We start from the raw sequence: 13917 nt of genomic DNA on the forward strand, positions 1-13917 counted from the left end.
GGAAGCCGACCGGAAAAGCACAAAAACGCAGAATCAAATCATATAAACTGAACGAAAAGACGGACAGCGAACACTCGAGTTCTAAATACTTTCAAGAAACTTTGGCGTATGGCATCCCACTCATTGTATCTCTTGCTTCAAGTTATCATTTCCTGTACATTCAAACATAAACTTGATAGAAAAGTGTAACTTTTTTCATTTTAATTTACATAATTTCTCGTAATAATAAGAAAATTATATTGACAGCTGTTCTGTTTTTCCAGTGTGTCATATATATAAAATAGGACTATAAACGATGTCTTTTGTCGCGTAGGGGGCTATTTTTGATATGTCCTTCTTAGTTTTGTGATGATATGTGTAAAACAAAAACACGCATTCTCGAAGACTTTCGCCAGGGCCCACCAGTGAAAGTTTTTCTTACAACAGACAAGCATTGCATAACTCTGAAGTTGTCTTTCATTAACGCCCTCTTTTTTTTCTTTTTTTTACATTTGTATAACTACATAACATTTTCCAGGTGCAAATACTCCACCAGCTCCAGACGGCAAGCCTCATTTGAATGTTTAAAATCTAGACAAAGAAGGTACACATTGCAAATTAAAATCTGAAACACAGTTGACGGGAGTTTGTTCATAAATTATTGCGAATGATTAGGATTCTCTCTGTGCTAATGGCACACCCGACTTAAGTAGTAAAGTTTACTGAATGCGAAAATTTGCCATTCTGGTAGCAGGAATTTATTCAGGAGAGCGGGTGCATCCTGAGAAATTAGGTCTGTGTACTGCTGTGGACGTTACCCAGTGACTAAATTGTCGTTGAGACTCACTTTTATCGACTGGCCGACGGTTGGAACACCCACGCAAACAAGTCAGGACACAAAAACCACGTGCCTAACATTTGATCACCCAAAACCGAAGACGCTTATCTTCAAAATCAATCAAACGAAATCATTCTCACAAACATTAAGTGGTAGCTGTTTGGTTGCGGTAGGAATTCAAACCCCAGCTACACTCACAGGCTATCAGTAACCTGATCCAAAAAGGGTTAGCGATCTAAAACCAGCCCCTCCGCTCGTGTGGTCGTGTCTCACTCCTACAAGCGCTCGAGTAGTTCGCCGTCTGACTGCTAGAGGGCAGCAATTTCCAGGAGTGTGTCTTCGGAGCGGTGGAGGGGGGGATACTGGCTACCTGCTGGTTGCCCGGACTCGGCAGCTGGCGGGGGAGCACGCAACCGACAGCCTCAGGTATAGTCAGTCGTCTCGTGGCCGAGTGCGCGAACGGACGCTCCGATCCGCTGCCGGGAGGTGCGACGGTGAAGTTGCTGAACCTCGCGCGTGAACTGTGCAAGTGTGAACTAACAGGAGTGAGTGAGTGCATCGGAGTACAGCAGTTTCCTGTTACAATGACCGTCTCCATGCAGAGAAACGTATGTGAATATTTTTCTGTAGAATAATATTTCCTTCCGCGCCGGCACCGTCAATCAACAAATTATCCCGAGTATGTTATGTGACGCATGGTTCTTTTTAATGTATCACTGATCAAAGTTTCTTCCAGTTACATTCCCGTAAGACGCGGAAAGAATGGTGATTTTTGTTTGTCTCTGTACAAGTTATCAGTACTGTAACTTTATCTTTCCGGGCACTAATAGATGGAAGAAATTAGTAGCTTTAGTGCTGAAAGCCCAACCATTACATTTTCTGCAAAGACATTCGTGAGATAGGCAGCGTCGTTCTTAGGTGTTGGCCAGTTACCATCTGCGGGCGTTTCTGTCACAATCCCTGTCAATCGAACAAGTGCCGCTCTTCTTTTGCATACTTTCGGTTTTCTGTTATTACTATTCTGTAAATGATCTCTTTTAGCAGGTAAACTTCTATTTTCCGGAGCGGTTCTAGGCGCTTCACTCCGGAACCGCGCGACTGCTACGGTCACAGGTTCGAATCCTGCCTCGGGCATGGATGCCTGTGATGCCCTTAGGTTAGTTAGGTTCAAGTAGTTCTACGTTCTAGGGCGACTGATGACCTGAGATGTTAAGTCCCATAGTGCTCAAAGCCTTTTTTTTTATTTTTCCCACAACCAAACGGTAGATCATAGCTTACCATCTGCTTTACCTGCAACAAGAATTACGTGGTCATTCCACTTCTTACTTCTGTACATTGTCACGAAGTAATGAGGGGTATCGATAGGAGATCTGAAGTTGGTTACACATTTCTAGATAACCAGAACCCTTTTGGCATCGTTCCTCACAAGCGGTTTGTATTCGAACAGCGTGCTTATGGAAAACTGTCTCACTTACGTGATTTCCTGTCAGGAAGGTCACAGTTCGCATTACTGTCGGGAAGCCATCGAGTGAAACCGAAATGATATCTAGGGCTCCTATGGAAGTTTTGCAGGCCCTTTGTTATTCTTAATCTATATAAACGATTTAAGAGAGAATCTGAAGAGTCCTCAGATAGTTTGCAGATGATGCTGTCGTTTGCCGTCTGGTAAGGCCATCATAAGATCTACTCGAATTGCATGGTGCGAAATGAGGCGATGGGCACCACACAATAAAACGTGTACTGTCCTCAAAAAGAAAAATTAAATTTCGACTACATGGACAGTTGTAATCGCTGTCGTTTCAACTAAATACCTAGGCACTACAATTACTAACAACTTAAATTCTAACCATCACATAGAAAATGTGGAGAAGGCGAAACAAAGGCTGCGTTTTATAGGAAGAACATCTATGCAATTTACCAAATCTATTATAGAGACTGCCTCGACTACTTTTGCCCGTCCTCTACTGGAGTACAGCTGCGCGATGTCGGATTCTACCTGATAGGACTGACGGAGAACATCGAAAAAGTTCAAAGAAGGGCAGCCCGTTCTGCATTTTCTCGAAATAGGAGAGAGAGTGTGACGAGTATGATAAGCGAACTGTAGTGGCAAATGTCGAAGCACAGACATTTTTCGTTGCAGCTAGATCGTTTCACGAAATTTCAATAACCATCTTTATCCTCTGAATATCAAAATATTTTTTGACTCTCACCTATAACTGGAGAAATGGCCATTGTAATAAAATAAGAGAAATTAATGCTACAGTTGTAAACATCACTCTTTCTCAGCAACCATATACAATTTTCCAACATAGGAATTATACAGCCAAGTGATAGCAAATAGCTGTGTGGTACTTTCGACACGTACTAAGGGTGTCTTCATCAGAATGAAACTTTGAGAAACCGTAAAATTAAACTGTGAGAAAGCAATGGTCAGAATTCAGAGCAGCTATGCTCAAGCCTGATGATGGCACCCTTGGTAGGTGTCGAAACATAGGTCAATTGTACCAAACAGGTATTTACAACCAGTTGGTTATATAATTCGAATGTTTGAGAAATTAAGGCCACACGAAAAAATTTAGGTTTTATGTTTTCCCACTCACTAATCCAGTTGAGAAAGAGTCTGAAAATGCTTCTATGAAAATTTGGCCACACTTAAGTGTGAATTTGCAGAGTAATCATGTAGTATAGACCTTTACGTCAAGCTATGTGCGTGAGACGACGGACTCCAGATCGAATGAAGCACGCAGACTAATCTATAGCGTAATCTGAGGTCTAGACCACAGTAGAAGGTGACAGTTCGGTCATTCAATGCGTGTGGCAGCCAGAGATCTACCGCATATTTAACACACTTTTCGTTATGTGACAGAAGAATTTTCGGGGAACATTCTGGCGCATATTATGTAGTACGTATATCGTACACCAGCCATGAAAAGAGCAAAGGAGGGTCACTGCGTAGATGTTTCTCTCATAAAGTTATAGTTCTGATTTATTAATCATTTGGCCGGAGGCTACTACTTTTTTTCCATTTCTTCTACATTAAGAGGTAGTTACCAGTCTTTGCATTCGTATGCTGCTTTGTCAGCATCGAACTGAAGCCTGCCGCGGTGGTCTCGCGGTTCTAGGCGCGCAGTCCGGAACCGTGCGACTGCTACGGTCGCAGGTTCGAATCCTGCCTCGGGCATGGATGTGTTTGATGTCCTTAGGTTAGTTAGGTTTAAGTAGTTCTAAGTTCTAGGGGACTAATGACCACAGCAGTTGTGTCCCATAGTGCTCAGAGCCATTTGAACATCTAACTGAATTTTACTACAATTTTTCTTGAGTAAAACTCTCCCGTAGATAGCCATACCATCATCTAAAAGTCTGATATTGCAACTAATACGGTCGATTAACTCATCATTGTATAGTATCAATAATACTTCATTAGTCGTCTGCAACGTACATTACATCCAGGATAATTTACTGCATTTTGTATGTCAATATATTTTCAATATAATCGCAAACTTGGTTCTATAAGCCGCACGAACGTATTTTATTCAATAGACGTAGCTGTGAGTGCGAAAAAAAAAACCTTTCTGTCCATCTGGTTAGCTGTTTCCAGGGCAGATTTAATACCGTTTGAAGTGCGCGAGTTGCGACTCGAACGATCATTGTTTTCAAGAGTCCATGCATGTTTCTATATGGCTAGTAGTTTAGATACGAACAGATCACAATTCTTCCGGATCATAATGTCTTAATCGTCTTCGCAATTGCCTTTTTCTATTTAGAGTATTTTTATTGTAATTTAAATGTTTAAAATACGCTCTTTCTGCCGTGCCAGGCACATTAGTACCGATTATTTTGTAGTCAAGGCACCGGCAGCTTAGATTACACATTGTTACGGTAAATAAATTTCTAAAAATTCTCCAAAATCTAAAAAATCTTTTAAATTTTTTTGAACACCAATGAATATTCTTCAATTCCTCATTAGCTGTAGAAATGTTCTTTTATTCGGCAACACAGTCAGCTTCACAGCATTACAGGCGCATCTTCAGCTGGTACTCTATAGTGAATACAAAAAGTGTTTTTTATAAAATACTCGGGCCGCGTTCAATTCCTAGTAGTACCTCTCAGTGGCCTCTTCTACTGTGCGACTGTCACAACAGCCCACGATAATGGATAGAGTACAAGAGGAACTCTCAGTAGCCTAGTGCAAGATGACCACTTTTAAACTTTCATATTTCCTTTACCACTGTCTTAACACTTTTATTGGAAAATTTCCAAAAAGTTTTTTCTTCTCAGTTCTTCCTGGTTTATAAGTTGTTCGCTGGCTGCCCCTTTTTTTTCCTATTTATGATCAGCTACTGTCGGATAAAAGAATTCTGTCGGTTGATGTTCGTCTGTAGGTGATCGACATGAACTTTGTTTTATCCACCCGACAGAGATCTTGTATGTACTTACTGCACTCCTTTTTTGTGTGGACTGCTTTAATGAGCCAACTTTTTAGATCTTGATTCTGTTATAACACAACTTCGGTGAGTGGTATCTTTCGGTGCGACGTGCTGATTATCACTGTTATTGCTCGATATGTTTTAATTTGCAGTGATTTGCTGTCGTTCCCTTGATATTTTATTGGAGGGTTTCGACCCTTTCGACGTCCAGTATACGGTGTATAAATTTCAGGTTTACCGATTCTATGATCAGCCTTTTAGAATAAGGGATACCGCATTTGGAGTTTTGTTTCACCCTGCGATGTTTCAGCAGTTTTTGTGCTGTCTTCAGTGGGTTACTTTATTTCCTTTCTTTCATGAAGCCATTGAATTTTTACTTTGCTATCTGCGCATTTGTTACACAATCTACAGCTTTCCATGGCTTCGATGTTGTGGTGTTCGTCTCCTTTATTTGTGCTGTGGTAACACGCTGATTTCTACCACTTTTGTCTAATTCCTCATCCAGTTTCCTTACCAGGCACGGAAATAAGAACTGCAACACCACAAGTAATTATATTAGCCTTTTAAGAGGTTACGCAATTAATTGGTTTACAATATCAACGCTGGGATATTGTATATTCTCTATAGTTTTATGAAGTGAAAGCTTGTATGTAAAAGCTTATTTCTTCTTCTCGCTATTGTATACTATACAAAAACAGCATTTTATAAAAACATCTTTTGTATACAATACAAATTATCATCTGAAGATGCACCTACAGCTAATGTGGTTCTGAAGAATTTTCATTAATTTTCAAAAAATATTTTAAAGGAGTTTTAAGATTATTGCGGAGTCTTATGGAAAGTTTCGTTACAGTAACAATTTTGTTTATTTGCTGAATGTATGTCGCCTGATAGTTGTTTTAGGCAGGACAGCGTAACTAAGATAGAAATTGTTATATTTTTACCCGCATTACATTAGTGGTGTGTGTGTGTGTGTGTGTGTGAGTGTGTGTCTGTTCACACGGTGCTGTGGACACAGCTTAAGTCATTTTGAAAAATCGGTGAATATCGAATATTTGCTTAATGCTAAGTACATTGCCGACTACATGAAAAGAAACTAACAATACTATATACTTACAACGGTTGGCACAACTCAGATATGCTGAAGCACATACAGGTAGATTTTCAAAAAATCCGCATTTATGGTTAAAAGAAAATGAAGATTTTGTTAGTCACAGTTAATTTAACAATATTGGAGACTTTTAGAAACTGGCTTAAATTTCAATGATCTTCTGTGTTATAAAATAGCATTTGTTGCTGCCAGCCATGTTTTTCCTCTATTTATTTTCTGCACAACGCGTTTCGGGAAGTAATTCCCATTACCAGTGCGTTTTTCTAGTGTTAAACATTTTAGAAGTAATGTTTGCGATTTGTGGATTGCTGCATTGTTCTGGTGTCTTTGGCGTAATATAGAGTCGTGCAAAATACAATAAAGAGTGAGATTAATGTAGCTGCACACACACTGCAAACATCTCACCTAAAAATTTCGTAATACACGAAAAACGCAGTTGGTAGTGTGTATTAGGTCTACTTTCCGAAACGCGTCGTGTCAAAAATGAGTATCGGCAAATCGTGACGGTCAGCAGAATTTTGTAACAAACAAAACCGTTGTTTTTTACAGTCGTATGCATTCACCAGCCACTTCTAAGGGATACAGTAAACAATAATATAAGTTCAAAAATGGTTCTGAGCACTATGGGACTTAACATCTGAGGTCATCAGTCACTTATAACTTAGAACTACTTAAACCTAACTAACCGAAGGACATCAAACACATCCATGCCCGAGGCAGGATTCGAACTGCGATCGTAGCAGTCCCGCGGTTCCGGACTGGAGCGCCTAGAACCGCTCGGCCACAACGGTCGGCAATATAAGTTTAAAACTGAAATGCAATACGACTGCAAAGTAATAGTTTTGTAACGTATCGGTATTAGAAGTCTTAAAATGTTTAATAAGCTAGATGCTCTCATTCTCAGATATACCCTGAATATAGTCTGGGTAATTTGCGCGCCGAATTACGATACATATACATGATTTTCAACGTTAAGACTTGTCTGTTAAACCTTTTATATTATACACGAGATCTGTTCAAAAAATTTTTCCACAAAATTTTTCTACGTTTAACTTTTACTTATTGTGCTTGGTCTCCTTCGAAATACTCTCCTCCACGATTGATACACCACGCCCAAGGCCGTTTTCACTTCCGGAAGTAATCCTGCGACGCCTCTTGCTAGATCTCGAGGAGCAGCGTCTGCGTATTTTCTTTTACTTCATCTATCGTTGCAAATCTTCGGTCTTTCAAAGGGGTTTTCAACTTCGGAAATAGAAAAGAAAGGCCGCAGGGGTCAGGTCTGGAGGATATGGAGGACGAGGCAGCACAGTGATTTCGTTTGTAGTGTTTTAGTCACGCACCAAAAGGGGTGAATGTGCAGGTGAGTTATCGTGATGCAACCGCCATGAATCGTCTCGCCACATTTCAGACCGTTTCCTTCTCACATTTGCCTGCAGCCGTCGCAACACGTCCTGATAGCACTGTCGATTAACAGGTTGCCCCTGTGGCACGAATTCATGATGAACTACTATCAGCATGGCTTTCACATTTCAACTGACCTAACGAGCCTTTTTTTTTCGAACCTTTCACGACCTAGTGTGAACACTGAAGCTTGGTCTGAACATCATAACCATGGCCATATGTTTCATCACCAGTTATGATTCTCTTAAGGACCATCTCTTTCTCATTTGCGTGATCCAAAAGCCCCCCACAGACTGAAAGGCAAATGTCTTTATGGTGTTGACTCATGAGCCGTGGGACGCACTTGGTGGCAATACGATGCATTCCTAGATGCTGCCTCAGGATTTCATGACACGATTTAACTGAGATGTTATATTCTTCTGCTATTTTTCGGACAGTCAGTCTTCGATTGGCAGGCACAATGTCGTTGACGTTCCTGACACGAGCGTCGTAGGAAGACGTCATGAACGAGGGTCATCTTTAACTTCCGTCCAGGCATTTTTAAACTGTGTGAACCATTCGTAATACCGAAGGCTCCCTGCATCATTTGATATATCTCTGTAAAGGTTTTGTCGAGTTTCATGCAAAATTCAATGCAGATGCGTCACTCCTCTAACTCTGGCATCGCAGACTGTGCGACGCAACGTTCTACTCAATACAGCACTGAACAATAACTAACAGACATACAACAATGAAACTTGCGGCAGTTACATATTAAATACAGGCGTGTGCAGGGATGCACACTGCGTTTCACGTCAACACACCATCGGCGCGAAATTATGAACGTTCTGAAATTTTTTGAGCAGACCCCGTATCTCAGTGCGAAAGATGGGTTATCTGACGCGAGCGTCTCCGTGCGAGTGACGGTCACAGAAAAAGCATTAAACGAGCGCTTCTCACGAAGCGGCTGTGGTGTGCAGCCGATAGCAGTGCGTGAGATAAATGAGTTTCTTATTCCCTTCCTGTAAAAATTACTGTGTGTAAATGAACCAAAGCTACATCAACTCCTGAGGTTAGTTTTTAGGTATAAGTTTTCCTTTACTTTTTTTTAACGCTTCTTTCACATTTCCGCATTGTCTTTGCTGTATTATTATACTTCTCATTCGATTTCAAGCAATACAAAATCCAGTTCTCGTTACCTTACGGTTTCACACCACCCTTCGATGATGATGAAGCGGCTAGTTTCTCGATATTGATCACAGTCATTGACATACTCGTTAGTTTAGCGAAATATCGCGTAAAATTTGAAGAATATGCAGTGAAAAACGTGGTCGCTGACTACTTTATGTTTCGTTCACCTTAGGTGATATGTTGTCGCATGCGAAGTGTTGTTAACATATCGACGTTGTTTTGACGCTGGATCGAAAGACATATGTTACTGTAGTATGGGAAAAAGAGAAGTATAACCTGGCGCGTGCAAGTAGTCTGCAGCCGAGTGTTGCTCTTAGGTTTAATCGTGAACAATTCGTTGGAGTAGACGCATGTTTCACAAAATGAGTGATCCCGATTTATTATTGTAGTTAGTGCTGTAAGGAAATTAGAAAGAACATATTCTGCCCAAACCGTTGCAAGATGAGAAAGCTGAAGCATCCCTTCTTTAGGAAAAGACTTTACGGAGGTTTCTTTCAGATATATACCAATAGTCTGTTAAACGACGACCAAACGTTCCTTGAGTTCTTTAGGGCAAATATTGCCCAGTTTAACTATATCCTAGATCTGGCTGAAGATCTCAGGAAGGGTTCTTCAATTAGATATTTTTATATTTCTTGACGAAAAATTAGCCACAACGCTAAGGTAAGGTAAGTCAAAATGCTCTGCGCAGTACAGTGGTGTATCGACGCCTTTTGTTGCGGAACAATGAATACCATTTACAACGAACTGCAATTTGTTAGCCTATCAGGATGTGCATAAGCTGTATGGTTTTTAGCAAATTCCATATATGGTAGTATTAATAGCTAGCAGAACATGCTGATTTTGCTTCGCCCGTTCTTCATAATTCCTGCTTGTGTTTTACAAGGTGAGCAACTCAGTCCTTAACATGTGTCAGTCCAACATCGCTGAGCGCCAACATGTTTGGTATGAAGGCTAACTGACGCTTCTTGGATGTAGATATTGCGTAATATTATTGTGTTACCCTCGCACTTCCGTGCCCTATACCGAGTGATTATAGATTAGTTATACAAAAGTAACCTTTAATTGTGAAAAAGATAAATAATTTACAGTAATGTTTGATACAGCACTCGCGGCAGTATATCATAAGATTTTATGTAGTACTATTCAATGTGGCTACCTTTTGTAACTACGAAAAACGTCACATATCTAATCAATTCCCAGCCAAAATCCTAAGAAGCAAATCTTGACGTACGGTGGCAATTGCTTGTGTTATCAGTTGTCGCAGCTCGTCGATGCTTCCTGGAAGTGGAGGAACAACACTGTGTCTTTAATGTGACCCCATATACCTACAGAGGTCCATTGGGGTTAAATCAGGCGATATTGCTTCCAGCATATTGTTCCGTCACATCCAGTCCATGTTGCCACATTCCTACGGAGATACGCGACAACATCAAGATGATAAAGTGGTGGAGCGCCATTTGGCTAGAAAATAAATTCAGTACCCTTATCCTGTTGTGACTGAAGCATCAGATGAAGCTCAAGCTCGTCCAGCTACGATATGCCTGTCGCAGTTGACTCGAAAAAAAAGGAAAGGACCATAAATCTTGTTACAGCTTACAGTTTAAAAAACATTTACCTTAGGCGAGTCCCGTATATGTTAGAATACGCGACGTGGTTCCTGCTCACCCCAAACAACTTGTCGATTTACTTTATCGCAAGTGGCTTTGTCACTGAACATAATTTCATATAGAAAATCATATTTAGTCTGCATTAAACATTTCTACTCTAAGCTCAATTCGTTTTTCCTTGTCACTTTCTCTAAAAAGCTTGCCACAGTCTCAGTTTGTAGGCTCTGAATGACAAGCGTTTCCGTCATACCTTCCCACACAGTAACACTAGGCATATTCAATTCTAAGCAGGCACATTTCGTTAATTTGTCGCGACTACGTATGTAAGGCTGCCAAACTTGGTCAGTTTCTGCGTCAGAGACTGCTAGCCGACCTGGCGTCCTATGTGGTACACAGTCAGATTCGATGCAACAACATTACGAATTAATAACAGTTTATATTTGAGGTCATGGCTTGCGATATTTATTCCTGAATCGTTTCTGAACTTTACTAGCGCATTTGCATGAAAGCATAAAGAACAATCCACATGCCCTACACCGTTATGCGACCCCATGATAACTGTTGAAATAACTCATTCGCGCATGCCATCTAGAGGGAACGTCGGGAACTAAAGGTATTAGGCGGGAATAGAATCATTTCTGTATCCTTATCACAATTAAAAGCTACTTTTGTATATTGTTTTGTATGTTAACCGGGGACCTAGAAACGACGGAGAGGCTCCGTCCCCGCCGCAGCCGCAGTGGTCCACAACCCACGACGACTACCGCAGTCCACTTCACTCCTCCGCCGCCCCCACACCGAACCCAGGGTTATTGTGCGGTTCGGCCCCCGGTGGACCTCCCCAGGGAACGTCTCGCACCAGACGAGTAGAACCCCAAGTTTGCGTGGTAGAGTAATTGTGGTGTACGCGTACGTGGAGAACTTGTTTGCGCAGCAATCGCCGACATAGTGTAACTGAGGAGAAATAAGGGGAACCAGCCCGCATTCGCCGAGGCAGATGGAAAACCGCCTAAAGACCATCCACAGGCTGGCCAGTTCGCCGGACCTCGACACAAGTCCGCAGGGCGGATTCGTGCCGGGGACCAGGCGCTCCTTCCCGCCCGGAAAGCCATGCGTTAGACCGCACGGCCAACCGGGCAGGCTACTTTTGCGTAAGTAATTTATTCCGAGAAAAGGGATGCTATGTGAACTTTCTTTATATCAGAAATGTCATTTTTCCTTGTACACTGTAACGCAGAAAATTTCGTAATATTTACCACTGTAATCGTCAAAGTAGTGTCTGTTTGTTGCTACAGACATGCAGACACTGTATAAACAGTGACATTGTAGTAATCAGTTATATTAATAATTACATTCAACTTCCTTTACTAATGGAAGTTTCGCGGCTCAGAATTTACCGCTCATCGTGAATGACCCTTTGTACACCTGCCAGTAGCAACGCTGAAGTGACACTCTTCTTGCCGTAGTGCATCATTACGTGGCCTACAATAAAGCTGACATCTTCCTTGCGGTGGACAAACTGCGAGGTAGAGACGTGCGTTTTTCTTGCACATTGAGCACTTCACGTGTATTTATCGGTGACGAAACTAAAAGTGGCCGTCTTTTGACTCGACACGCGGGGGTGCGATGTCCCAATGGTAGTGAGGGAGTTAATCCACGGTTCTCAAAACGTCTCGTAAGAAAAGCGTAAATTGACAGGTCGTCCAAGGCCTCGTTACTCTGGCGGAAGGGTAATGCGTGCAGAGACCGTACTGCCTAACTTTACCTGGCGCCTGTCATCTCCAAAACATTACATTTTACCGGGCCGACAGCGAGGACGGGATGCGAGAATAACAAGTAATTTTCGAACGGTTAGGCAATTTCGGCGGCGGCAGACAAGTTTGCAACACGTAATTACTTTACACGTCCCGGAGTCGCACGGCTCGCAAAGACACGCCGCCGCGCGCGCGGACGACCGCTTTCAGGAGGAAACCTAATTAGGTCTTTCATAACACTGCCGATCGATGCTCTTTGGCGTCTCGTTAATGCACTTAGCGGGAGCCGGACGGACGTCCGAGGAGGGCCTCCTCTGGAGATGAATATCCAGCCGCAGAGCAGAGGCGGTCGGCCGGCCTAGACAGAAGACACGCGCGCGACCCGGCTGCCGATGGAGGCGACGCGCAGGAAGTTTATCGGGCTGTCATTCATATCTCCACGCCAGCCGGCGCTCGCCCGGGCCTCGTGTTATTCCGAGGCGGCACATCAGCGAAGTTTATCCAGCTTATTCTCGGCTTGGAGAACACAATGCGGCGCGTTTATGTGGTCTTGCCCAACTTCTGAATACACACACGACCGTAGTTCGTGTTTGACTTTGTCCACTGGCAATCACTTTGCATCAGATGGGCTTCCGTGTCGTCCCTATTCGTCCCGTCAAGAAAAAAAATCTAAGATAATTTTAGGTGTTTACTCAGTTCTTCCAACTACATGCTTGATGTATAGAGACGAGGCAGACGTTCGATCAAATACAGAGACTAAATGAGTCGCCTTCCTTCCCACACCCTCCCCCTCCGGAACCACGTGCCTTCCCAAGGTGGCATGGCTTGCGCGTCTAAAAAATGGTTCAAATGGCTCTGAGCACTATGCGACTTAACTTCTGAGGTCATCAGCCACCTAGAACTTAGAACTAATTAAGCCTAACTAACCTAAGGACATCACACGCATCCATGCCCTAGGCAGAATTCGAACCTGCGACCGTAGCGGTCGCTCGGCTCTAGATTGTAGCGCCTAACTGCACGGTCACTCCGGCCGGCTGCGCGTCTCAGTAAGGCAGATAGCCGCACTGTAGGTGCTACCACAACAAAGGGGTATTTGCGGTGAAGCTAGACTAACCCATCGTTTCTAAAGAAGAGCAGCAACATTTTCAGTAGGTGCAAGAGCAGTAGTGTGGATAATTGAAACAATAATCCAAATTGGTCTTGCTATGCTGGCCCTGTGAGTGACTGAAAGCAGGGCGAAACTACAGCCGTTATTTTTCGCAAGGGTGTACGGGCTCTAGTCCGTGTTTTAGTTGATGATGGAATTCTCTTGTGTAAAATTTTCTGGAGCCAAGATTGTCCCTCTCCCTCCTCCCTCTCCCCTCTCCCCTTCTCCCGCTCCCCCCCCCCCCCCCTCCCGCCACCCCACCCCACCCCACACACATACAACTTTAGATCACTGGGTGGGTACAAAACAGATTGATGTTTTGTCAGGAAGAATAAAACTGACGTTCTCCCAGTCGGAATGTTAGCTCCACTAATTAGGTTGGTAGTTCAAGGAATTTAAAAAAGGAAACAATTAGATTGAAATTAGATGTAGTGGGAATTAGACTTTTTCCTGCAGCTTTGCCTGCGTATGCATATGACT

General features: G+C 42.6%; 1 protein-coding gene across 2 annotated transcripts in view; it reads left to right on the plus strand.

Annotated features, from left to right (window-relative positions):
* Positions 1 to 13917, plus strand: part of LOC126284394 (netrin receptor UNC5C) — a 1047805-nt gene that overhangs the window by 739054 nt on the left and 294834 nt on the right. Inside the window, exon 1 of one of the 2 annotated variants that reach the window (XM_049983290.1) lies at positions 1223 to 1425. The exons of the other annotated variant lie outside the window; for it this stretch is intronic. The gene's annotated coding sequence lies outside the window, so the exon portion shown is untranslated. Of the gene's footprint in view, positions 1 to 1222; positions 1426 to 13917 lie in introns of those variants that run through there. 2 annotated transcript variants of the gene reach the window in all.

This window comes from Schistocerca gregaria, chromosome 8 (genome assembly GCF_023897955.1).
Source record: "Schistocerca gregaria isolate iqSchGreg1 chromosome 8, iqSchGreg1.2, whole genome shotgun sequence".
Lineage (NCBI taxonomy): Eukaryota > Metazoa > Arthropoda > Insecta > Orthoptera > Acrididae > Schistocerca > Schistocerca gregaria.